At 39.6% G+C, this 24,451-nt stretch overlaps 1 protein-coding gene across 12 annotated transcripts in view; it reads left to right on the top strand.

The window, feature by feature from the left end:
- The window catches only part of ATE1 (arginyltransferase 1), a 163,814-nt gene that overhangs the window by 21,770 nt on the left and 117,593 nt on the right, over positions 1-24,451 (top strand). The window lies entirely within an intron of this gene.

Raw genomic sequence — 24,451 nt, 5'->3', positions numbered from 1 at the left:
AGCCACCCAGGTGCCCCTAGTTAACAAACTTATTAACAAGAAGCCAGTAGAAAAGAATTAAGTGTGTTGAGATTATATTAGACTGTCACTTATTTTCCAGGCTTGAGAGATCTAGATGAATGAGAGATTGCATAGTTTGTCACAGGGGATATTTTAGAAGAAAGATGCCAACAGATGGAGAAGAATTAACGTTTGGATTTGTTTGTTTGTTTTAATGACACAGACTGTGTTAGATTAAAAGAGATGATTAGTAAGACAGGAGTTAATGCTGTGTGTTCCCGAAGAGAGGGCTGACGTTCAGGTGTCCCAGAACCTTCCTGCGTGAAGTGTGGTCTGCAGACCAACAGCATTCACCTGGGATGCAGAATCTGGGGTCCCACTTCTGCCCTGCTGAATCCAAATCCTCGTTTTGAATTAGGTCTCTGGGCAATTTGAATGCCCATTCCAGTTTGGGAAGTACTTCCCTAAGTTCCCCATTGAGACATGCAGCTGTGGATGATAGTATTTATAAATAGTAAGGAGTCTGCCAGGTGCAAAAAGCTCCCTTTGATATTCTCGGGGTGGGGGGTTCTCACTCCTTCTGAACATTACTCCTTCCTTTTACCCTGGTGATTCTGGCTTTGCGCTGCCTGCTTACCAGGTATAAATGGTTGGGTCCCCCGACACCAGGCTGTGATCTGATGTGTTTACTGGGTAAAATTACTTTCCTGGAACTTGGCCCACTTAGGCTTCAGGCCTCTGTGGAGTTCAGTCCTGCAGACTAGTCCATTGCTAATGGCATTCACAGCCTGCTTGGGGCAACAGAGGGGCAGGCAATTCCAATGGCATTAGGGTTAGCTGTTGGGTTAGTAAGTAGGGGAAGCCAGCTTAGTGTGGGACTGGAGGTTAAAGAGGTTTTCTGAAGGAGGTGAGTTCTGAGCCAAATCTTAAAGGATAAGTAAATGTTTGTCAGGCCAAAGGAGAGAAGGGCGTTCTTGGCAACAGGACTATATGTAAGAAATGTTAAATGCCACCTATGGAATACTCTTGCTGAAGAAATTGAAACTGAATTATAAGCTTCTAGATGGAATAACCGGTTCACAAAAAAATAGGAGGGATAAAGGATTATTTAAAATGATATCTGGGGGGCGCCTGGGTGGCACAGCGGTTAAGCGTCTGCCTTCGGCTCAGGGCGTGATCCCGGCGTTGTGGGATCGAGCCCCACATCGGGCTCCTCCGCTGTGAGCCTGCTTCTTTCTCTCCCACTCCCCCTGCTTGTGTTCCCTCTCTCGCTGGCTGTCTCTATCTCTGTCGAATAAATAAATAAAATCTTTAAAAAAAAATAAAAATGATATCTGGGTACTTCTGTAAGACAAACACATAATATATAGTGTTTTTTTCTTAAAAAGGGAAATCTCTAGATTAAAAGTTGCAAACTTTAAAAAGTATATAACTACAGTACCATAATCATGCCCAGCAAGCTTAACAATAAATATGTCATCTAATGCCCAGTACATGTTTGATTTTCTTTAGTTTTCTCAAAAGTTGGTTTGTTTGGATCGGGATTCATGTAAGATCTATACATCCCATTTGGTTGATACTCTCTTAAACATCTTTTAATTTAAAATAAATTTCCCTCGTTTTGGGGTGCCTGGGTGGCTCAGTCGTTAGGTGTCTGCTTTCGGCTCAGGGTGTGATCCCGGCGTTCTGGGATCGAGCCCCACGTCGAGCTCCTCCACTGGGAGCCTGCTTCTTCCTCTCCCTCTCCCCCTGCTTGTGTTCCCTCTCTTGCTGGCTGTCTCTCTCTCTAATAAATTAAAAAAAAAAAAAAGTCTTTAAAATAAATTTCCCTCATTTTTAATAGCATTTTTAAAAGAAACCGGGTTGTTTATCTTAGAATTAATCTTGCTTCTATTGATACTCTTTGAAAATGTAAGCCCATGTACATGCGGTATCTGTGTGTTTGTGTGTGTGTGATCTTTCTCTCTGTATATGCGGTGTGCATGTGTGTATGTGTATCCCTGTGTATGCATGTTTTTAAAACATTTCAGTACATATACATATACATATACTTAGACATACACGCACATGTCTCCTCCTTATTATACAAACGTAGTGTGCGTGGAGGTCACACAGAACAATATATAGAGATCTTCATTTTCTAGCCGCCGAGTACTAGCATGGTTTCTTCATTCTGACCTTTACTGGTGGCTATTTGGCGATTTCTAGTCTTTTACTCTTTCAGAGTGTTGCAGTGAGTACCCTTGTACATAGAATTGTTTGTATTTTTGTCACCGTGTCTTTGTTATAAGCTTCCAGATTGCTGGGTCAGTTCCTCTCCAGAGGGATTCCTCTTCACAGGGGTTGTACCCTTTTGTAGCCAGCTATCTGTGCGCATTGCCTGTTCCTCCATAGCCTTAGTCACTGAGATTTTGTAGGAATTGTGAATTTGGGGGGCGCCTGGGTGGCTCAGTTGTTAAGCGTCTGCCTTCGGCTCAGGGCTTGATCCTGGAGTCCTGGGATCAAGCCCCACATCAGGCTCCTCCGCTGGGAGCCTGCTTCTTCCTCTCCCACTCCCCCTGCTTGTGTTCCCTCTCTCGCTGGCTGTCTCTGTCAAATAAACAAATAAAATCTTTAAAAAAAAATAATTGTGAATTTTTGCCACATACATGCAAATGAAATTTGTTTGGTTTTAATTTTCATCCCTTTTATTATAAATGAAATTGAGCATGTTTTCTTGTTTAAAATCCATTTGAGTTTTATCTTCTGTGAGCCATGTGGTCATAGTTTTGTTTGTTTTTCTAGGAGTACTTTATCTCTTTCTGTTTCTTAGAAACTGTTTATCTATTAAGGTCCTAAGCCCTTTGGATAAAAGTTGCAGATATTCCTTTTTAGTTTATCGTTTACCTTTTTACTTTGCTTATGGTGTTTAGCAGTGCCAAAGTTGATTATTATGCCATCAAATAATCAAGGGGCCAGAATTTGTAGACCTTAAGGTCTTGGACTTGAACCTTAGTGGTAATAAATAAAGAATGATTGGAGGATTTTAGATAGCGGAGCTAGAGAATTCCATTTAGTTGTTAAGAAATGTGTTAGGATTTGATAGGCAACAGAAACCAAAGTTGAATTGATTTTTTTAAGAAAGGATTTATTTGCATATGTAACAAAGAAGTTTTGGCTTCATTAAATCTCAGGAAAATACCATAAATAGCTCTTGCTTGTGGTCTCCCAGCTTGCTTTCTTTTTAAGGATCGAATCTGAAGCAGGCACGTGGTGGCAGAGATGAATACTGCCAGTGTAAGATACGTTGTTCTTACAGCGAGTGATCTCAGCAAAAAATAACACGCACTTCTTTTCTTATTTCAGTAAGAAGTCCTGAGAAAGGTACTGATTGGCCCAAATTGAGGTACATTCTTATCCCTGAACCAGGCTCTGTGACTAGGGGATGGAGAACTCTGGTCATGTCTGGACCACATGCCCCACCCAAGAGCTTAGGTAAGGGAAGGGGCTTATTTGAACCACATGTTTTAAGAAGAGGAGAGGAGTGGTTCCCAAAATAATGTTGGCCAGGTGGCAGGCATGTGCAGGAGGTTTTATTTAAGAGTGGTGAGACTTGAGGCAGAGCCAATGAAGTATGATGGACTTGAAGTCATACTGGTGGAAGAGGATGGTGAGGGTACAGCAGACACTTTGGAGCTAGCGTTAATGAGGATTTGGTGTTTGACCTGAAGGATGTTTGGGAGTTGGACATGGAGGAGAGGGACGAGTCCAGATTGATTTTTCGTTTCTGACTTGCGTGATTGGGTACACCATGGTGACCTTATCTGAGATAAGAATTATAAGAGTAAGAAGAATTTGTGCGCTTTGGGACAGAAAATGTGTTCTGCGTTGGGCAGGTTGAGTTTGAGAAGCTTGTAGGACAACGAACCGTGGAAAGATACTGATCAGAAACCAGCATCTGGAGCTTAGCATCTAGAGAGGCTCCAGGGTGGTGGTCTGTATTTCGACTTAAGGTGTGATTGAGGCTTCTCCCCCTCACTCGCCTCGACCCCATGGGGCTTGAACTCACAACGCTGAGATCAAGACCTGAGCGGAGACCGAGTTGGATGCTTAACTGACTGAGCCACCCAGGCACCCCAATTGAGGCTTTTTAAAAAAGGCTTTGCATTATTCTGTGTGCTAGGTGATGTTTCTCAATTTTGTTGTAGATTATGGGACAACAATGTGTGGTGTAAATGATACATGTTATAGGGTAGTAATCCATACTGTAAAAGTGGTATATATTTTTTAAGAAAGAAGAACATGGCATTTAATTAAAATTCTAATACAGTAAATTTTAATTTGAACCATTCAGATTTGTATTTCCTTTGTATGCAGTTAGCTGTACATTTTTAATTTACATTCACTGTCATCAGTAGTAGTGAACTCTGGGTATGTGATTTGACCTCGTGTTTAAATAGAAATATGTAATGGATTTCTTTATTATAGCCAAGTGGCTTTGCCTTAATGATCTGTTTTATAGGGTCACATGCTTACAGCAAATTTGTACTGGTGAAAATGATTTGACAGAATTGTACTTTGCTATCATAGAAGTGAGTATGGCTTGGTAAATATTGTTTTGTGTTTGATAAATCCTTTGACTTTGAGATCATCCATAGCATTTTATTTACCTGACATCTAACTGAATTCGTACAGAGTTTTCAGAGACATAGGAAATGGTATTGTTTTTCTTAATACGTAGATTTCTCTCTCATCCCTCTGAATATAGTTTCTAAGAAATAAATGTAAAATAATATCATGGAGGTCAAGACTCTGCATTGGGCTTTTTTTTAAAAAACAACTTTATGGAGATATAATTCACCCATTTAAATATATGATTCAGTGCTTTTTAGCATGTTCACAGTTAAGCAACCGTCATCACTAACACCAGAACATTTCATCAACCCAAAAGAAACCCCATATCCATCAGTAGTCACTCATTTTTCTTGAATGTCCCAGCTCTAGGCAACGACTGTTCCATCTTCTGTCTGGATTTACCTCATCTGGATATTTCATGCAAATGGATTACACAGTATGTGGTCTCTTGTTGATTGGCTTCTTTCACACAGCATAGTGTTTTCAAGGTTCATCCATGTTTTATTAGCACATACTGGTATTTCTTTTTATGGATGAATAATATTTCATCATACCCCATTTTGTTTCTCCATCCATCAGTGGACGTTTGGGTGGCTTTCGTTTTTTTGGCTTTATGAAAAATTCTGTGTACATTCATGTACAAGTGTTATGTGGACCTACTTATTTCTCTTTGGAATATATCTAGGAGTGGATTTGAGTTACCATCTAGCATAATTTCCTTACTGTGTTATAGCTTTGTTCCCATCCACCTTCTTTATGATGATGTTATCAAATATATTACTTGTGTGTATGTCATTGTTCCAACAACACAATTTTGCTCTTTTATACAATTGGTTTTAAAATCAGTAGGGAAGACAGGAGAGTATACATTTATATAAAGTATGAGAAGTCTCTGATGTCACTCCCTAGGGTTCAGCCTTGAGCATCGCAGTTACCCTGGGATGATAGTGGTCTTCCGGATGTTCTGTTTTTTCTTACCCTGATCTGTTTGTTAGGCTGTTTGTCTCTTTTGGTATCAGACCCAGCTCTTAGTCTCCACTAATTGCTGGCTGATTGCTCTGTGGTTTTCAACGGTGTCTGGGGGCGTAAATTGCTTTATAGTCTGATTTAATTAAATTTGGGCCCCTTTGCAGGGGCAGTTTTGGAGCCATTCTTTACAGTTTGTTCTGACCCCAAGTGGGCTCTTCCTACCTGTCTCTTCCTTTTTCTCTCTGACATATCAGCTCGGCCTGTGGGTTAGCTTGTTGCCCTCATGAAACTAGTGATCTCCTCTTCCTTGCTTATCACCAAAATCTCAATTTTTAAGAACGCCCTTAGGCTTGGACTTCCCCATGCACTTTTCCAAACACAGTTCATTTCCCTTGGGAATTGGTGAGCCATTCTGTATTTTTGTGGTCTGCCCCCTTGTGCCTAACTTCTCTGGAGTTAGGAGTGAACACGGTCATTTCTCTTTGAGTGATACCCTGCTTTATATGCAGGGTGGTGGTCAGGAGCAGTACCTCTGGTTAAATTTGGGGCTAATTAATAGGGAATTTCAAACCCGTAAGCTGCCTTGGAGATGGTTCCATGTAAGGAGAGGGTCACTGCTGCAGCTGAGGTCCTTCATCTCATGTGTTTTCATCCTAGACATTCTTGTTTCGCTTGGCAAAACCCTTGCTTACAGATAGTAAGCACACTCTATGTGTAGGGTTGGCTGCCTTGAGAAACTGATCTGCGCATAATACTTTGCTTCCCAGTCTTGAAGTGTGGCATTTTACTTTGAAGGAACCTATTTCATTCATTATAGAGTGCAGAAGTAATTTCCCCTGTACATGACTACAGTTTTCTGCATGATTGCATGGCTTGTGTTCTTGTGCTCGGATGCAGGAAGAGAAGCCAAAAAGTTCCCCTCTGAAAAGTTTTAAGTGTTCTTCTGACTTGCTTTAGGGGCTCTGTGCAGCAGCTCACTCTGGTGTGGATTTGTTAATATAATGGGTAAAACTAATTCACTTGTGTTCAGGAAAATACATTTTTTTGCTCTTATGGTTATAAAGCATTTAAAGTAAATAAAAGCATGGTAAGTTGGAGACTTCAAGCAATCATGTCATTGCATAAAATCCATTTTAACTCTGTTGGTAACCGTAAAATAATCCTTTCAGCGCCCCAAAAAGTAGATTATTTTTTCAAAGATTTGATGAGAAGATAATATAGATTGCTTTGGTATATAAAATAGCAAGTCAGTTCTTTTTAGTGTAACATCCTTAGAGAAGTAGCATGTAATTGTAGATAGTGAGATTGTAAAGGACTTGATGAGTTACCCCAGCATGTTTGCTTCCATTCCTGGTTTCAATCATTCAGATAGATGCCAGGTTTTTAGAAAATAATATAATACAAATAAAATCAAATGGGTGTAATTCGTGACCTATCTTTTGTATAAGACAATATAAAACCAGCATATACGAATCTTTGTTTTCAAAATACCACTAATTTCATATATAAACATGGGATCTTAGCTGGAATTTTATTGATATTGTATTATAGAAAATACCATTATCTAATAATACTTATTAAGTGCCATTGGTTCCTTAGAATAATTAAAATTTGACCTCAACGTTTCTAAACTCATTGAAAAACAGATTGTACTCATATCTGCAATGGTCTCTTCACATTTCTGATGCATTGACAAAATTGTTTTTTAAATTTTATTACAAACTTTCAAACAAAAAGGAAATTGAAAGAATAGTATACTGACCCACCTGTATACTCATCACCTAGATTCAACAATAGTTATTTTTCCATGTTTGCCTCATCTTTTCTGTGTGTGAGAGTCATTTTAACTTTCATTGTACACATGACATTTTACTCCTAAGTTCTTCAGCATGCATCTCTGAAAAGTAAGATGTACTTATTCAAAATGCGATGTCATTATCACACAGAAGAAAACTAATAATGATTTACAAATGTCATGTAATATCTAGCCCTATATTTATTTATTTTCCCATTTTTAAAAAAATTAGTATCCAATCTAGGTGGGGTTTTTTTTTTTTTTTTGAGAGAGAGCATGTGCACAAGTGAGTAGGGAGGAGGGGGGCAGAGGGAGCGAGGGAATCCCAAGCAGGCTTCAGCTCAGTGTGTAGCCCTGAGATCATGACCTGAGCTGAAATCAAGAGCTGGATGCTCAACCAACTGAGCCACCCAGGCACCCCCAGATCTCTTTATTGTTGAGTGACATTTTTACCTTCGTAATTAGATCTTTCTATTGTAAAGCACGAGATACCTTAAAGTAATCCGTGGGATGATGTTTTTGAGATGTTTTGAATAACCTCTTTCCCAACAGTGTTATCAGCCAGTCGTTTTAATGTCCTTTGATGTTCCTTGCCTGAATCAGTTATGGAAAGGTGGGAGAGGCCACAGAATGGTGATTTATCAAATTGAATTACATTCTTTTATGACCTCGTTTATTTTTATTTAATTTACTTAATTTATTTGACAGAGAGAGCACAAGTAGGGCGAGTGGCAGGCAGAGGGAGAGGGAGAAACTGGCTCCCCGCTGAGCAGAGAGCCTGATTGGGGCTCTAGTCCCGGGACCCTGAGATCATGACCTGAGCTTAAGGCACACGCTTAACTGACTGAGCCACCCATGTACCCCTATGACCTCGTTTATGACCTAAAATTGCATATTTACTGTAAAGAAGAACATTTTCTCTCCATTCACTCCCACCCACCATCTTTTTTCCTTTTGGTATCTCTGTGGGCTTATGGATTTAAAAAACTTTTGAAATATTATAATCCATTGCCATAATTTTTTTTAATGCTTTAAATTGTCCCAGATTTGGCCACTAGGATTTCCCTCAAGCAAGCTCCTATGACTTTATGCTACGACCCTGTTAGTCAAGAATTTTCTTTTATCTGGCACGACAAGACATTCTAGACTCATGTTGTAGCTTTTCCTTCCAGATTTGGGATCCACCTTTTCTCCAAGGAGTTCCGGTTCCTTTTAGTGGAGCGTCATATTTCTGTGCCTAAATTGGGTGCTAGTTATGTTCATTACTGTGGCAGTACATGGCATTGGCTTTTGAAAATTGCAGGCCATTGTCTTGTAGAATGTCCCAGATTCTGTATTTATTTGAATCTTTCCTCCTGGTCTAATTTAAGTTATTCCTTTGTGGGTCCAATCCCCTGTAGACTGAAAATTAAGTCTAAATCTTGACTAGATTCAGGTTAAACGATTTTGGCGTGTGTACTTCATTAGGCAATTTTGTGTACATCATATTATGTCAGAAGATACATAATGATGGGTTGTCTTGGTGTTGATGGTGCTAATTTTGAACACCGTGTTAAGGTGGTGACCTCCAGATGTCCTCTTTGTGATTAGCAGGGAATCTGTAGAGAGGTATTTCAGCACAGATGAATGCCCTTTCTGCAACAACCTTTTAGGTAATAGTGTCCGTTGCTGATCTTTGGATCCATCATTTCACTGTTGGTTGTCGAATAGGGATTTGTTTAGCTTTCCTTTTTCTCTTTTAATACGTGTACTAATAGCCATTCTTGGTTAACAAGGCTGGAGGAGATTTTCCTAATCAACCGAGGATAACCTGTAGTTTTTCCTAAGAAGGCAAGGTAAATGCTGAATTCTCTCACCTTAATTACAAATTTTAGAGGAAGGAGCTGGTGACAAATTAGTTTCCCTCCCCCCCCCCGCAAAACTTCTGGATATTTTTTTATTCAGTACTTTGTAGTCACAGTCATTATTCTTTTTGATGCTCAAACTGTCCCAAGTTTGCTCAGTGCACACTCCATCAAGATATCTCCTCTGTCCTCTGATAGGCTCCTCTTAGTATTGAGAGCCTTCCTGCTTTCTAGAACAGAAACATACTCCAGTCTCATCTTGCCCATTTCCCAACCCAGTCTTGGAACCTGGCAGCCATTTTTCCAAGAAGCCTTGATTCCTTTTAATGAAGATTGAATTTAGAGACCACGAACAATTAGGTAGTATGAATTTATGTTGATATCTCCAATTCAAATTTAACATGTGGTGTTATCTTTTCTGATTTCCTGTTTGTTTCTCTTTTTTGTGTTTCTTGATTACGTGAGCATATTTATGAACTTGTTTTGCATTATGGTGCGCATACAGTAGATTTAGCATTTCAGTATCAATAATAGTACTAATGACAGCTGGTAAGTGCAGTGTATGATTCTTTTGTGATTGTTTTTTGTCTCTAGGACATAATCCCATTCAGATGTTCCATCAGAATACTGTGTTGAGAAGTCACATGGAATAATTTTATTCTCTTAAGTGGTTATGATACCAGATTGATTTATGTTCATTTATTTCAGTTTGTTTTGAATGTGGGAGTTTACTTCTTAATTTTAGTTTTTTAATAGGCGATGCATTTATGTGGTTCCAGAGTCACCCAAAGAGATCCACTCAGAGAAGTCTTCTTTCCACATCTCCAGCCTCTTCCGTGCCCTCCAGTAATAACCATTTTGATGAGTTTCTGGTTTATCCTTCTGGTCTTTTGTTTGGTTTTGCAAAAATAAACAAATACATAATGAATACTCTTATTTTTCCTCCTTTTCACCAAGAAAAACATCCTGCGTACACTTTGAAGCACCTTTCTTTTTTCCCTAAAAGCAAATCCAAGGTCACAGTCCTAGCATCTCATAGAGAGCTCTAAGTCTTTGTTATTTCAGCTACATGCTGTTTTGTGAAAGGATGTGCTGTAGTTTATTGAAGCAGTCTCTTGCTAATGGACGTTTGGGTTATTTCCTTTTTTTTTTTTAAAAGATTTTATTTATTTATGTGACAGAGAGACAGCCAGCCAGAGAGGGAACACAGCAGGGGAGTGGGAGAGGAAGAAGCAGGCTCCCAGCGGAGGAGCCCTATGTGGGACTCGATCCCGGAACGCTGGGATCACTCCCTGAGCTGAAGGCAGATGCTTAACGACTGCGCTACCTAGGCGCCCCTCCTTTTTTTTTTTTTTTAAGATTTATTTATTTTTAGAGACGGAGAGCGTGTGAGTGGGGGGAGGGGCAGAGAGAGAATCTCAAGCAGACTCCCCGCTCTGAGTGCAGAGCCCAACATGGGGCTCAGTCCCAGGACCCATGAGATCATGACCCGAGCGAGAATCACCAGTCAGACGCTCAACTGACTGAGCCACCAGGTGTCCCTAGGTTATGTCTAATTTTGTGCTGCTACAGGTGGTATAATTTTGTCATTATGTGTGCGTAGAGGTATACTTTTATGGTTGATTTCACAGGGTGCATCAGAGGGCAAAAGCTCATATAAGGTTGCTAGACTTTGCCCAGTTCCCTTCCCAGATGCTGCACCCTTGTGCACTCCAGTTTAGAGGGGGGCCTTGCTCCGCCTCATACCCTACAGAGTGTGGTACCAGACTTGGTGTTTTGACAGTGGCTGAGAAACGTATCCCTGCTTAATTTTTAAAGTATTGGAAAGATGTTAGAGGAGGTGTCTTATTTTGTTTAGCCTCTACGATCATAGGCTGGAATGTTTAGAGAGAATTGTGTTTGGCATTTGTACTTCGTAACAGTTTCGGGAAGCAAGCGGCAGACTGATGCTCCTGGCAACAGGAAGGTGAACGGGACTGAGCAGTCGAGTGCATGACAGAAATGACATCACTTGATTGTCCTGAGTAACTAGGAAAATTCTCAACAGTGTCAATTCTGAGGTTTCAAAGTTATCTTTCTAACAAACAGCATCTTGAAAGACTCGTAACTTTTTTCTCGGTAGGAATATGAATCTGCTCTGATAGATTTAGTGACTGAATCCAGGTTCTTGCCTTAATAAAATATTTAAGCAGCAAGAAATTAGATCTGTTCTAATTGGTCCATATAAAGTGTTCTGTTTGCGCTCAACAGGTAGGTTTATACTTTGCCCTTTCCCCTCATCGTGGAATAAACGTGACTTTGTGTGTGTATGTATCTGTATGTATGTGTACACAATCTCGTAGTTGCATTGTTATAGAATTAAAAAAAATTTTTTGTTTAAATTTTAAGAGAAATATGTATTCCTACCCTTCCCTTTTTTTTTTTTTTTTTTTTAATTTCCTTTGGTGAGGTCGAGTCTTTACCTGAGGTAGAGTTAGGGAGGATAGAAAGTAAGCCTGGCTTGAGGGATTTGCTTATAAGTCACTGTGTGGTCATGTACACCTGGTGTCAAGCAGAAAGGGCCTTCTGGTGGCATCGTTGTGCACCCCTCTTCATTGCCTGCAGTCCCTGGGGCTGAAGTAAGGGATTGGGGAGCTGTTGCCCGTGGATTGTGATTTCTCTGACTTTAGTCTCCTTCCATGGTATTGATTAGAACCCTTCCTGAACTGTTTGTTTCTGGCTTTGTTGTTTACAGTTTATTACTGCTTTTAGTAAATTCCTGTTAAAGATCTATATCACAAAAGTATTTCCTTCCGTGAGCATACCATTCTGTGATTAAACAAAGTAGGGTTCTCAGGCTTCACCCCTGTTCTATGTTTTCATTTTTTTTTTTATATTTATTTTTAGAGAGAGAGTGAGAGTGCAACAGCGTGCGTGTGCAGAGAGAGGAGCAAAGGGAGTGGGAGAGAGAGTCTTAGGCAGACTCTGCGCTGAGTGCAAAGCCCAATGCGGGGCTTGAGCTCACGACCCTGAGATCATGACCTGAGCCGAAACCACAAGTCAGTGGCTTAACTGTGCCACCGAGGCGCCCCTTCGTTCCTCCCTCTATGTCACACATTTACAAGTTAGTAACAATAGTTATTAAGAATAGTTTCTCACCTGCTAGGTGTCTTTGTCAGCATGAGAGCGCTCTTGGCATAGATTACACAGCACATCATCTTCGCTTCTGTTCACAGATTGTTTACAACACAGCACGCTGAATCCGTGGATGAAATGAGTGGATATGTTATGCTGGGCCATAAGTACCCAAGTGAATAACATCGGGAGAGTTTTTCTCTATTTGGTTGTGATAATCAGGACATTCACAGTGTTACCAATTATTGTTTTTTAAGGAAATCTTTAAAAGACTTTAAAAAAAATGACTAATTGGTTTTAAGTTTTAGGCTTAAGAGGCTTTTTTTTTGGAAAGAAGTTCACATATTACGTGAAAGACATGTCCCTAAGATTAATAAGTAAATCTGAATGATGTATTTTTATTTTTAAAACATTTTATTTTTTTATTTTTAAAAATATTTTATTTATTTATTTGACAGAGAGAGAGAGAGACACAGCCAGCGAGAGAGGGAACACAAGCAGGGGGAGTGGGAGAGGAAGAAGCAGGCTCCCAGCATTCCCAGTGGAGCAGGGAGCCTGATGCAGGGCTCGATCCCAGCATCCTGGGATCACTCCCTGAGCCGAAGGCAGACGCTTAACGACTGAGCCACCCAGGCGCCCCTTAAAACATTTTAAAATTGAAAATGTCGGGGGCGCCTGGGTGGCACAGCGGTTAAGCGTCTGCCTTCAGCTCAGGGCGTGATCCTGGCGTTATGGGATCGAGCCCCACATCAGGCTCCTCTGCTATGAGCCTGCTTCTTCCTCTCCCACTCCCCTTGCTTGTGTTCCCTCTCTCGCTGGCTGTCTCTGTCTCTGTCAAATAAATTAATAAAATCTTTAAAAAAAAATTGAAAATGTCAAGCATTCATAGGATAAAGACAGTATGGTGAACCGCTGTGTGTCCACCACTGGACTTCCAGCGTTGTCAGCACAGCCTTATTCCCCTTGCCACTTGTTGTTTGTTGGGTTTTCCAAAAACAGGCCCCTGATATTATGCCCTTTTACCTATAAATACCTTTTTTTGTTTGCTGATTCCGTCAGGTGGTCTTGTATTGATTTAGAACTTATGACTGAGGTTAGTTCAAACTACTCTGCTTTCCCAGAAAGCAGTTTTCTAAATTAGTTCAGAATCTCAACTATAAGGAGACCTCCTCTGAAGGATACTTATTTGGGGGAAAGTTATCTTCTGTTCAGGCATATATGATTCAACAGTGTGGTATAGAAAAGGGGAGAGGGTTGGATGGGTCCATGCTGACCCCATGGAGTAGTGAAAGGAAGTGGTACAACACTGGCTTGTTTTCTCACTTCCGCCACCAGGTGGCGGTCTAGTTCTAGAACAGGCTCGCTCCTCCATCCTAGCTCGGCTCTGTCCCTGAGCCAGCTGTGTAAGCTGTGTGCTCACAGCCTGTGAAGTTAGGGTAAGTGCTTCCCTTTTGCCATTGTTAGAAGTAATTTGCATTAAGGCATTGAATATGATCATTATAAATGAGTCTTTGCTTCTTAAAGAATTAAATATTTTCTGGAAAGAAGCCATTAATCATTTTTCTCTTAATAGTTTTTCTCTGTATGAAAATAATGACTTATGTTTAGAAAAGTATTCGTTGTATCAGACTAACAGTTTTCTTCAATTATGTAGAGAAATCAGACAATCGTGTATAGGCACGTACTATTTTATAAATAACTGTTATATAAGCCCCGCATTGGGCTTTGCACTCAGCTCAGAGTCTGCCTAAGACTCTCTCTCCCTCTCCCTTTGCTCCTCTCTCTGCACACGCACGCTGTTGCACTCTCACTCTCTCTCTAAAAACAGAATTTGAATGATGGCAAGTTGTCAGCATTTTGAAATATTTGTTATTTATTTTTAAGGCCAGGGATAACTTGCTTGAATAAAGTAGAAGGCTTAGACGGTTATTTGTACAATCAATCAAAAAAGCCACTTTTTATGAACAGCCCCCAAGTCAAGGGATTTTGTATTGTAGTATGTCTTAGGTTTGTTTCAAGACATTTGTCACTAATAGTTGTGAAATTACTAAAGCTTTTGAATCACTTACCTAAATATATTAGAACAGAAGCACGATTATATCCCCAGCATAATGTTAATTTGGGGGGAGATGCAAAGAGGTGGAGTTACAGCTACACTAAGAACATTTTCCCTTAAGCAGCGCCTGGGTGGCTCAGTCAGTTAAGCGTCGGACTCTTGGTTTCGGCTCAGATCCTGGTCTCAAGGCCCTGGGATTGAGCTTTGCAGCAGGATCCGCACTCAGTAGGGAATTCGCTTGAGATTTTCTCTCCCTCCTCCTCTCCGTCTGCCCTTCTCTCCCGCACTCTGTCTCTCTTGCTCTCTCCCTCTAAAATAAATAAATCTTTCAAAAAAAGAAAGGAACATTTTTCCTTAAAGTTTCTTTTGCCAATAATATCTAAAACTTGTCTCAGGTTATAAAATCACAGCATTGTATGACATTAGAGATGAAAGGACCTTAGCGATTGTGTAGAGTAAATTCTCCTATTTAGAGAATTAAAGTAGGTTGTCCAAGATAACATGGTAGTTAGTGGCAGAGCAATGTCTGCAGATTTCCATCTTTTTTATGCTGGACCACGGTGCTCACACACAAAAAAGTGAAAGCGGGCCTAAGTAATTAATATAGAATACCTGACATCAGTGAGTGAAACGTTCAGCACGAGCAGATTTTCTAATAATTAGAACATTTTTGTTGCTAAGGTTTTATGTACTCTGATCATTTAAAATGACAACCTCTGCCAAGTGTATGGTGCTCTTGGTGCCTTCTCACACAGAATGCGTGCAGACTCGCTGTTGATAATGGCGCTCCTAGTCCCTCAGGAATGTTCTGTTCTTGCGTATTGCACTATGGCACGTGCCCTCAGATGATTCCTTTTTTCTCTAAAGTGTTTCTCTATTTTAATCTTTTTTCCTTTCTTTTTTTCCATGTCAGTTGTTGACTGTATTAGTTTGTCTAGTTTCAACATTCTTTTTCTTTCTAATTTGTGGTTTCTTAATGTTTTGTTAAAATATTTATTGAGCACTCACTGCGTGCCAGGTTCTCTTCCAGAGGCCCTTGGTGCAGTTAGCAGATGAGTGAATAATTCCCATAAAAATCCCTTGCTCTTGTGGAGCTCACATTCAGAGGTGGGGGTGGGTGGTCAGAGATAATCATTTAAACAATAAGCATAATACATTAGTACGTTATATAGTAGGTTAGCAGGGGTTAAGTATTAAGGAAAAGTAGAGCTGGTGTAAGGGAGGAGTGGAAATATTAATTATTGGCTTGGAAACTAGATCGGCAAGTTTATTGTTAGTAAAGTAGTGGTCCGGGAGGAAAATGCGAAAAGGAGCTTAAGAGATTTTTCTGAGTTGGGGACATAAGCATTCTGTTTTGCATCCTCATTTTAACCTTTATTGTGCCCTTCTGGGGTTTTGTCTTTAGTTTCAATATCTGAAATTCTGGAGTAGCTTGATAACTGACTGCTAGTTATGTAAGGATAACAGTAACTCTCATAGTTAATATATACATGCTTACATTGTTTTCTGAAAGCTGAGGGGTAGGACGATGACATGGAATGTTAGGCTGTCAATGGGAGTGTTTGGCATGAAATGGATGTTTGTTTTTTTTTTTAACATTTACTTGAGAGAGAGAGATGACTTGCGTGTGTGGGCAGAGGGGCAGAGGGAGAGACTCTTCAAGCAGACTCCTTGCTGAGCTGAGAGCCCAAGGCAGGGCTTGATCCTGTGACCCATGAGATCACCACCTGAGCTGAAACCAAGAGTCGGAGGCCTAACCAGCTGAGCTACCCAGGCTCCCCGGATGTTGATTCTTGATTAACCTGACTCTGCATTCCTGCTTTATTTGCCCTTGACCTCAGTATTCTCTGAGGATTCCTCATGGTTTATGATCATCTGCATTCTAGCAACCAAAGTTTAGGCAATGATTACTTAACCAAGCTCCTGTACCTTCATTTAATCCTCATGACAAACCCCACTGTACTATTTTTGCGTACTGTTTGTTTCCTATACTGTTAAAGAAGAGAGCAGTAAAGCAAAACATATCTTAGCTTGTGCACTTACTACCTGTGTCTGTGTGGCTTTGAGCAAGTTTCTGATTTCCTCTGCTTTATTTATTTCAGGTTCCTCATTTGTAAACATGGGGGGAAATAGTACAGCGGAGTTTGTCATGAGGATTAAATAAAGGTAAAGGTGCTTGGTTAAATAATCATTGACTAAACTTTGGTTGCTAGAATGCAGATGATCATAAGCCGTGAGGATTCCTCAGAGAATACTGAGGTCAAGGGCAAATAAAGGATACTTCTGTCCCATCCTGCCAGCATTTGCAAATGAAATTATAGTTTTCTTTTTCCATTGTAATTCAAATATTTGTTGGAATCAAAAGATCACATATGTTTGAAATTTTAATATTAAATTAGAATTGGTTCTTTCAAAGGAAAAAAGTAATATTCAAAACCAGTTTGGTTCATCGATATGTAATTTGAGTCTTTAAAATCCCATGATACCACATAAAACTTATAAAAGGGATTAGTTGGTGAAGATTTGTACATGTATTTCTTAATTGCTTTACTTAGAATGGGAGACAAAGGAACTATGAATGCTTCTGCTTTTTTTTTCTTTAACTCTTGTGATAGAGATTCTTGCTTACTCTTAGAGTACATCTCTCCTTTTGAAAAATTAGCTCATTAGTCTACCATGATCTATAGCATACTTTTTGCTGTTGTACCTACTCATAAAAATATGGTGCCAGAATCAGAGGAAATAGACAATGCCCAGCAGAGTGTCTGGAATGGAGTAGATGCCCAGTGAGCACACACTGAGTGCATGAGTGGCTGAGTTGCCTGTTCTTGAGAAATAGCTGGAGGGAGAGCTGACTTGTTGCCAAATGGAAAACTACTCAGAGAGAAAATAGTGTTCTTGAAACTTGTGTCTGAAGCAAAAGGAGAATTCAAATGATGTCAAAAGCTCGTGACAGTTGTTCTTCCATAATAAGTAAAAGCTGTTTTGAATTTCCTAAAAGAGAGTGTTGAGAAATTTACCTACAGTGAGTTAAGCACATTTTAGTGAGTGCAAAACTCAGGTGGTAGGAATAATCTTGTCGTGAGCACCATTTGTCTTTGGCTCTTGTGCCTTAGCTCTGCTTTTGCCATTAAATCTGTGCAGCCTCAAGTTTTATGACCTCCTGGTAGTGACTTGACAAGTGAACAATACTGCCTATTGATAACTAGTCTAAACAAGGGAAGTTTGTGTTTTTCTGTGGTAATTCATTTGATATGCCGGATAATTTTAGGTAACTGCTTGCGTGATTAAAAAGTAGTTGATTTTATTCTGGTCAGTAGTTAGTTGTAAAGGTAAAAATATATATATATATATATATATATGTATTATATATGTGATTATTTATCCAGAGCACAATTCTGTCTTTAAGGGAAATAGGGGCTATATTTGTGTAGGTCTGTAAATATTGCTATATGTGTGTGTATATATATATATGTTTTTCTGTTTGTCATTCTAGAAATAGCTCAAAATTTTATATTTAGAATTGCTTCATGTTCCTTTCTTAGCTGTGGAGGAGGGTGATTTTTCTATTCAACCAGTCATACAAACATTGAATTCTTAGCATGTTCCAGTCACTGTGGTAGGTCCTGGGGATACATACATGAGTAAGACATGGTCCTTTGCTCATTTTATTTAACAAATAAAATGGCTTTTAAAATACTTTAATAAACATCCTTACATAGGTTTGCATTAATGTTAAAAATGTTAAAATGTTAATAATATTTAAAATTATTGGAGGGGCGCCTGGGTGGCACAGCGGTTGGGCGTCTGCCTTCGGCTCAGGGCGTGATCCCGGCGTTATGGGATCGAGCCCCACATCAGGCTCCTCTGCTATGAGCCTGCTTCTTCCTCTCCCACTCCCCCTGCTTGTGTTCCCTCTCTCGCTGGCTGTCTCTGTCTCTGTCGAATAAATAAATAAAATCTTTAAAAAAAAATAAAATAAAATTATTGGAAATAATTTTTGTATTAATGATAACTGAGCCTGGGTGGCTCAGTCAGTTGAGCATCTGACTCTTGATTTCAACTCAGGTCATGATCTCTGGGTCATGGGATCGAGCCCCATGTCGGGCAGTCCTTGCTGAGCGGGGTGTCTACTTCTCTCCCTTTCCCTCTGTCCCTCCCCCGACTCTCTCCCTCTCTCTCTTTCTCAAATAAATAAATAAATCTTTAAAAAAATTATTGGAAATACATGTACTTGGTATGATGTGGAGATATTTGATCTTGCTTGAAATCAGTTGATTTGATAAGTGTGCAAGCAGTATCTATAACCATTATTAATATGTTAGTAAGATCAAGTATTAGTTTTTAGTAATAATTAAATTACTGATAATACATTTATTTCTTAGTATTTTGACCAGAGGGCTTTTAAAATAAATTTTTTCTTGATTGTGGTTTCCTGCTAATTTTTATTTCTAGGCTTTATATTTTCTGCTTATCCTTAATTCAGGTCATTCAGATTTTTGAAAGACACCCAGTTTTTTCAAGGTCAGTTTGAATTCTTTTGCCCAACTTAGTGTCATTTAATGATACCTGGTTTTGTCCTCAGTCTCTTGAGTAGTTGCTCCTCAAAAATATTTACTGGAAGTTTCTCTGCAGAAGATTAAAGGTGTTTCTGGAGGACACTGGCATTTCTGAGAAGAGCAGAGGAGAAAGGCACAGGTGTTTTCTTCAGTGATAGCCGTTCTGGTTACTGGTGACCGCTTCTCTCTGGTTATGGCATCTCACCTTTACCAGGTGTGACCCAATTCTACAAAGTAGCCAGGGGCCTTGAAGAAGCATAGGGGGAAAGGAAAGAATATGAATATTCATTTATTCGTTTATGATTTGATTAATTCAAGTCATGAATGAATGCATGTAGGCATTTAAGCGCAAATATTGAGTCCCTACTGCGTGCCAGGCATTATTTTGGACTCCACGGATACAGCATAGTGAACAAGCAGAAAATTTCTTGCCCTCGGATTATACACCAGTGAGGAAAATTAAAAAGTATGCAGTATGGTGTCAGAGTAATATGTGCTCACAGTTGATGAAGAAAAGGTGAGGGATAGAGAGTGGCGGTGGTGACAGTTAAGGAAGGACGTTGGGAAGAGGCTCTGAGGGGAGGGGCTCCTTGGCAGACACCTGGATGAAGAGCATGTGCCTGCATGTGTCATCGGGAGGTACATTTCAGGTCCACGGGAGAGACAGGACGTGCTCACATAAGGGCAGAGACACTGGTGAGGCTGGGAAATGGGACATGGGATGTCTTTCTCATTTATGTTGCTTGTGAAAATGTTTTTAAAATCCTGCCTTTTTGCCATTTGTTGGCTGAATTTGTCATTATCATAAACATGCATTCTGTTGTAGACTTGTTAATTGCTTTGTTTCCTTGTTACCTGAACATCTGTTTAGCACCATATTTTAGTGTTGTTTTATAACACTGAGATTTGGTATCTCTGGGTGTTACAGCCTTTTGTGTGAGTTCTGATTCGTGGCGGTGTTGAGTCCTTGGTTTAATTTAGAGAAAGTGAGAACCTAGAAAGGCTTCTAGGTTCTAACGCTAGTTTTGCTGCTGACTATCAAATGTAACACATGTGGGCCTCAGTTTATCCATATGTAAGCTAGAAGAGCTGGACTACATAATCAAGATTTCTTTTAACTGTAAAATTCTGTGGCTTAAATAATTTTTAGGAAAAATTCACAGGAGGGTCTCCGTAGTTTTTTCTTTATATTTTCTTTCTTGAAATTAATTTTTATATTTATATACAGCAAAGCTCACAAATCTTAGGCTTGCAGCTTATTGAAATTTTGCATTTGTTTATGCCCCTTAATCAACACTCAGATCAAGGAAGAACATTTTCAGCATGCCAGAAGGCTCCTTTTCTAGTCAGTATGCTCTCATCTGGAGGCAGCTACTCTTCTGACTATAAGATTAGATTTGCATGTCTTGAGCTTCCTATAAATGTAATCATGCAATATATACTCCTCTGTGTCCTCTTTTTACTCAGTGCTCTGTTGTGAGAGTCACGTACGCTGCGTACAAGAGCAGTTTTCTTTCAGTCCTGTGTAGTCTTCCATTGTGCGGATACCGGACAGTTAGTCTACTCTCCTGCTGATGGGCATGCAGATGGTTTCCAGTTTGGGGCTATTACGAATAAAGTTGCTATGAACATTCTTGTACCTGTCTTTTGATGGACACGACACTCATTTCTCTTGGGTATACACTTAGGAATTAAATTCCTCAATTATAGGGTAAAAATATCTTAGCTTTTGTGAATACTTTGCATTTCTCATAGTGGTTGTACCTTATGAGAATTCTCATTGCCTCACATCCTCACCAACACTTGGTTTTGTATGACATGGTGGGTATATTTAGCGGTATTATATCCAGGTTTTAATTTGCCTTTTGTCGAGCACCTTTTCATGAACGTATGAGCCGTTTGAATATCCTCATCTTTGGAAAGTGCCTGTTTAACAATCTGTCTCACCTTTAAAAAATTAGGCTCTCACGTATTTTCTCCTTATTGATTTCTAAGAGTTTTCTATATTCTGTGGATAGGGGTCCTTTCACATCTATGTATATTTTAAAAATTTTTTCCCATTCTGCAAATACCTGTATTCAGTACTGAAGAAAAGTTTACAGTTAGAAGAATGCAATTTTAAAGCTTCAGTTTTGACGCATCCCCGCTCAGTGTATAGATGAAGAGAGCAACAGGTTTCAAGATTTTTCTTATTATAAAAAATTTGAGTCCCAACATCAATTAAAAAAAAAATCCTAAGGTTCTTTTCCTCGTAAACACACTTTTAAATTATTTCCACACTTCTGGGGCGCCTGGGTGGCTCAGTCAGTTAGGCATTTGCCTTTGGCTCAGGTCGTGATCTCAGGGTCCTCAAATCAAGCCCCACATCGGGCTCCCTGCTCAGTGGGGAGTCTGCTTCTCCCTCCACCGCTCCCCCTGCTTGCACTCTCTCTCTCTCTGTCAAATAAATAAATGAATGAATCATTTTGCCACAAGACCTAATAACCTAAAGACAAGCTTGTTTACAACATTTAAATTAAGCACTAGCACAAAATATTAAAATATCTCGTAAGTATGGAAATAATTTATTTTATTTCTTAAAATGTTTTATTTTTAAGATTTTATTTATTTGACAGAATAAGAGAGAGAGCATAAGCAGGGGGAGCGGGAGAGGGAGAAGCAGGCTCCCCACTGAGCAGGGAGCCCAGTGTAGGGCTTGATCCCAGGACCCTGAGATCATGATCTGAGCTGAAGGCAGGTGCTTAACTGACGGAGCCACCCAGGCGCCCCCAAAAGATTCTTCTTTTTTTTCGCCCTAAAGATTCTTCTATTAGAGAAGCAAATGATTCTGGACTCAGCACATGATGTCACCAATACATGAGTCTTTTTTTCATGGGTGTTCATTTTGGTGACTTTGCCAAGAACTTCCTTTTCTTTGCCCTTTGATATGAACTCTGTGGTGATTTTGTTTGGGGCTGGTAATTTTGCAAAACAACGAAATTCTTTTGAATTCCGTTCTCCTTGAGCTCTTCAATCTGTAGAATTATATTCTTATCTGGATTATGGATTCATCTTGCAATCTTTTTTTTTTTTTATTAAAGATTTTATTTATTCATTCAACGGAGATAGAGACAGCCAGCGAGAAAGGGAACACAAGCAGGGGGAGTGGGAGAGGAAGAAGCAGGCTCATAGTGGAGGAGCCTGATGTGGGGCTCGATCCCATAACGCCAGGATCACGCCCTGAGCCAAAGGCAGACGCTTAACCACTGTGCCACCCAGGCGCCCCCATCTTGCAATCTTAACCATTTAGTTTTAGAAACAGAAGCACCATAGTTGGAAGTAGTAAATAATAAATAAATGAATTTTTAATAAGTTCAGATATATGCTATTTGTGTTAATAGATTCAAAGTCACTACTTTATAAGACCTACAGCTATCATTATAGTGAATACGTGCAGTGAGTTAGGTGGTGAGGAATGACTTAGTTATTGCCCAAATCTCGATTGTTCTCAGAAATTGGGGAGAGAATGGCAAGCAGGAGAGGAGCACGCATCGAAGGAGCGTACTCATTAGGACGTGCACTAGCCGTCCGGACTCCGCACACAGCAGAGCCTGGGAAGCTCCATGTGTTAGTGTTAGGGGCTCTTGTGATTCTGGGAGGGTAGTAGACTCTTCCAAGAGGCATTTTATTATAGTTCCTTCCATGGTGTTGGCTTGAGCATTAGCCATTCACCAGTCTGAAGTGCTAAATCCTCTACTGGGAGGGATGATTTGGGATAGGAACCATAACTCTTAAAAGGGGGGAAAATGGGCCAGTAATTCACTGACAGTTTGTTTTAGATTTTTCATACTGTAAACAGCTATATGGAGTATTTTCAGTTAGCATTTTTATTAAATACAGATTGGGGAAACTGAATCAGAGCTGGCAGTGTTTCCCAGAATGAGTTTTGTAGATTATTCTATAGAATGTTAATAAATGTTATGTGAAATTAAAAACAAACCAAAAAACCAGAATTTTCTGGTCATGTAACTTTGGAAGGCTCTAGATTAAATAAAGTCAAAGAGTTTTTTGTTTTTCTAACTTTATTGAGATACAGTTGGCATAGAGGATTGTATGAGGTCTACAACATGCTGATTTGATACACATGTATTGCAGTGATTAGCACCATAGTGTTAGTTAATACCTTGATCATATCACATAGTTACCATTTCTCCCTTGTCATGAAAACACTTAAGATCTACTTTTTTGGGGGGCGCCTGGGTGGCACAGCAGTTAAGCGTCTGCCTTCGGCTCAGGGCGTGATCCCGGCGTTATGGGATCGAGCCCCACATCAGGCTCCTCTGCTATGAGCCTGCTTCTTCCTCTCCCACTCCCCCTGCTTGTGTTCCCTCTCTCGCTGGCTGTCTCTATCTCTGTCGAATAAAAAAAAAAAAACTTAAAAAAAAAAAAGATCTTTTTTTTTTTTTTTTAGCAACTTTCAGTATATATTACAGTGTTATTACATATGATCACAGTGCTGTGCTTTCGATCCCCAGAACTTACTCATCTCGTAGGGTTTTTGTTTTTAGCAGCAGGAGTTCTCAAAGCCTTTAATTTATCAGTATACCTTATAATTCTCTAGGATGAGGAAGGGGAGGTGAGGTAGCAGTAATATGCAGCATTTCTTGAACTTACTTGGCCATGGAGTCATTTTTTAGAGACTGCCTCAGGAACTTGGTGTGTCACATGTTACCTGTTGGTGAAACTGGTTTGGCTGAAATCCTTTTATGGATGGAAAACTAAGGTCCCAGGAATTGAAGGTACTCACTCAAGTAGATGAAGCTAGTGAGATTCCAGACCAACTCTTACATCATTTTCTTCCTTTTTGTTGGCAAAAAAGGACATTTTGTGACTCAGGGGACATAGGTTTAAATACATTAGGATATAAATATGATTTTCCTTGTTCTCTTTTAAGATTTATTGATGCTTAATGGTTAGTCCAGAGGTTCCAGGTCTAACCAAACAAGCCAATGCCAGCTGTTAGTCCCTTCAGCCACCTTGCGGGCAGGTGGATTAGAGAGTAGCTCTAGAAAGGAAGTTAAAAATTGCCTCAATCTGTTCTGTTTACTCCCCACTAAAATTAGGATAAACAGGATCTTCGTCCTCAGACCTTAGTTGTGACTCCCTGCTAAGTACAGATTTAATTTCCATTCTCTGGATGACTTTTTAAATGGTTGTTAGCTGTGTAGGCTGCTTTTGAAGGCTTTGTTTTTCTGCAGTGAAATGAAATAATAAAACTTTTTTCTTTTGTGGAATCAGATTAATTTCTACGAGTTGGAGATTCACAAGAAACACATTCTTAACATAAAACTTAGTTCTTGCAGTGCCTTAAAACAGTCAATTTTCAGTAGTCCAAATATGTACCAGTAGTTGTGGGAGAATGGAAAGAAAGCCTAATTTAACTTAATTTAGACACTTAACAGAATCAAAACTTACAAATTCCTATTAGAAAAACATAGTATCTTACATTGAGGTACGATTT

This window comes from Ailuropoda melanoleuca, chromosome 6 (genome assembly GCF_002007445.2).
Source record: "Ailuropoda melanoleuca isolate Jingjing chromosome 6, ASM200744v2, whole genome shotgun sequence".
Taxonomy (NCBI): Eukaryota; Metazoa; Chordata; class Mammalia; order Carnivora; family Ursidae; genus Ailuropoda; species Ailuropoda melanoleuca.
This window is presented reverse-complemented; position numbering and strand designations above follow the sequence as displayed.